This window comes from Cibotium barometz, chromosome 36 (genome assembly GCF_041138505.1).
Source record: "Cibotium barometz isolate CiBa-2024 chromosome 36, ASM4113850v1, whole genome shotgun sequence".
Taxonomy (NCBI): domain Eukaryota; kingdom Viridiplantae; phylum Streptophyta; class Polypodiopsida; order Cyatheales; family Cibotiaceae; genus Cibotium; species Cibotium barometz.
In genome coordinates this window covers 31,462,817-31,465,988 of record NC_141081.1, presented here as the reverse complement: position 1 = coordinate 31,465,988, position 3,172 = coordinate 31,462,817, and the positions used below count along the sequence as shown (strand labels likewise).

Here is a 3,172-nt window from a genome sequence, read left to right as displayed (position 1 = left end):
TATCTTGGCTTTTAATTCTCAGTGAGTTTGTTATCTTGGTTTGTGCAGTGTTTGATAAAACGCATTTGTCTCTTTTTTCACATGATAAAGAATCTTGGTGTTTATATGTAGATGCTGTATGTTGTTTTAGTTACTCTCTCCTCATACTCATAAGTATTCTTTACAAGGTCTGCAGCATCTGATTCTTGAGATTGTGATGCCTGCACTGCATCATTTGTGTTGACAATGTGATGCCTGCACCACCGCATTTTTACCTGTGGAATGTGATGCCTGCACTGCTGCATTTTAGTCTGGACAATTTGATGCATGCACCACCACATTTTAGCCTGGAGAATGTGATACCTGAGAGTATTCCTGGTCCAGATGTTCTGGCCTGTTTGCAAATGATATTTTAAAAGAATTTACAGAAATGGTTCTAGCTGTACAAAAAAAATTTATAGTAATGGCTCTAGCTGAGAAATCATATAAATTATTTAACGATTTGTACTTGGTGGGTTTATACTTTTAGTTGACAAGATTGGTTTGATTTGAATGCATATGCAGTAGTTGTGGTCTCAAATTACAAGTTTACACCCAGCTGATCAAAATGAACCTTTGCAGTTGGCCTTTCTCTGCATGCTGTAATGTTTCTTTTTCCCCATTTCCTCGCTGATCGATGGAGCTGGAGATGGTACCTTGTGCGGCGCTGGATGGCCACTGTTACATGATGTGTTTAAGTGTTGTAAAGGTATCAAAGGAATCTCGACGGTCGTAAGAACTAAATAATGGGACTTGTTTATCTTTTTTCTTAGTTTTACTGATGGGGTGAGATGGTAAGAAAAGAAAGGAGAGTTGTGTGAAGAACTTTTCCTCACCCTCTCGTTGGGCCAGGAAAGTGTTCTGAATACTCTTAACTAAACCTTACGGAAATCTTTCTTGCCATGTGACTTAAGAGTCATAGGTATTTTAAAGAATTGCTTTTTTGTAATTTGAGATGTGTTTCCTCTCTTATATACATAGATGGACACGTACACACACACACACACACACACACACACATTCGTATACATATACATACACATGTACATGCAAATGTATTCATGTGCATATTTATATGTATACGTTGATATACATATGTATGTTATATCCTTATATCTACACATGTATGTTGATAAATATATATAAACGCATACATATACTGAACTAGAGAGGCATGGGTTCTATTGATGGGCTACAGTCTAGGAGGCTTCTCTCCCACGTGTTTGAGAATGAAGCTATAGATTTAAGAGAACCCATCCTTTCTCGAACACTAGGCTAGGATTTGCCTCCAACAACAAATTTATAGGGTCTTCTCCACATTTGTCAAGTGTCCAAAACCTTTGTAATCATTGATTAATGCGTGTATATGTTGTATGTCTCAAAACCATACCCCTCCATATTTGTTGCCCTGTTTTCACCTAGCTCAGTCCATACAACAGCCTTCCTCTGGCCAATGGACGAGTTATCTACCGTATGATTAAAATTGTGTGTAGGATAGAGATAGAGAGAATGCGTGTAATGCCTATCTGAGTTTGATTCTTGAAACCAACAGGTTATACGAGGAGAAAGGTTTAAAGTCTTGCGGTGAGAGTGAGAGTGAGAGTGAGAGTGAGAGTGAGAGAAGAGATTAGACCTTAAGGAACTATGAAGCCAAACGTAGTACAAAGTATCCATGATGAATAATGAACCATAGAAAAGAAAAAGACTGCGAAAAAATATCTACAAGCCATCTGGTGTTACGTGACGCCGACTGGTCACACAGTGAGACCATCCTCATCTAGAATCTCTCGTAGAGACACAACAATGTCAAACAGCCTGGGGTCGAACTTCTCTATGTTTGTGAAAGTGTGTGGATCTGTAGCTAGCCGGCTGAAGGTCGCTCTTTTGGGGGTAGGGAGCGTCGAGCTCTCGATATAAGTCAAGCTTGCTCTGAGTGTAAGAGGTCAAGGGGGCTGGGATGGAAGGAGGCTGAGCCTGGTCCGTGGTCCTCATTGTTGAAAGATGGGAGGAGTCGTCATTAATAGAGGCTTGGGAGGTGTCCCTGTTACTTGGGTCTTGGGGGAGTTGTCTCAGCATGCCCTCACGGCGCCCAAACATCTGATAAATACAACGCCCAAACATCTGTGGTCCTCCTATTGTATGACTTGAAGCCCATCCCAGAACATGCTTGTACCTTTGGCGGAATGCCCTCTACCTTGCCAGCCTTAATCCATAGGTGGTGTGATGAAACTCTCAGAGCTAGCCAACAGCAATCTGCATATGCCTCTGTGTGTATGTGGCCCCCTCAGTGAAACCATCCTCCAAAAACATGCAAGAAATGCTCTCTATAAAACTGTAATTTCGTGTGAGCTCCATGGGAGACAACCATGTCTTGCTAGGATGGAGAGCTATCAGATCTGGTTGGATAAGGTTGATAATCTCCTGCCGAGAGAGTTAGGGATAAGGGGGAGATGCTGTACTGAAAGAGAGGGAGTTGCCCTATAGACTAATCTTACACATCCTGCCTGATACATTTGGAAGCCCTCTTTCAGGGCTCTGGTGAGTCTCTCTATAGAAAACTACATCTCGTCCTGTGTATGTCTTGGCAAAGCCACAATGGTCGGACCAAAGAGAGAGAGGGAGAGCTCAAATCCAGCATATTCACAACTACAGAGATCTCTCTGATTACAAAGAGAGAGAAAGAGGGGCCTCCACAAATTTGTTTTAATATGCCTGAATTAAAATTTGACGCTTTTAATGAAAGGATTTTAACGTGTAAAAAAGCAACACATTCAAAAGTTGCTAGCTGTGGGGTTCGAACCCACGCGCACTTGAGTGCAGGCGATCTTAAGTCGCCCCCCTTAACCACTCGGGCAAACTAGCTAGTTGACATAAAACTTCTAGTTTGTAAATTTTCTAACCTTTTACGGTCTCAAAACAGCTGAAGACTTTTGTTCAAAAACATTGTTAAGGATGAGTTTCAGCACCTAATAGCTTATGAAGAAGAGAGGTTCTTGAAATACACTATTTTAAAAAGATAATGATGATTTTAAAGATATCGCACCATAGCTAGAGATCTTAGAAAGCACAAAAAAACATTGAGAGAAAATGCTATTGGGTTGGAGATTAATCTCCAAATAGATCAGGCTCAATAAAATGCAAACTAAATTGATCA

At 40.8% G+C, this 3,172-nt stretch overlaps 1 non-coding gene across 1 annotated transcript; it reads right to left on the bottom strand.

The window, feature by feature from the left end:
• Nucleotides 1-2,797: 2,797 nt before the first annotated feature.
• On the bottom strand, nucleotides 2,798-2,880 carry TRNAL-UAA (transfer RNA leucine (anticodon UAA)). The gene has a single exon. It is a non-coding gene; the product is annotated as a tRNA-Leu (tRNA).
• Nucleotides 2,881-3,172: the final 292 nt, after the last annotated feature.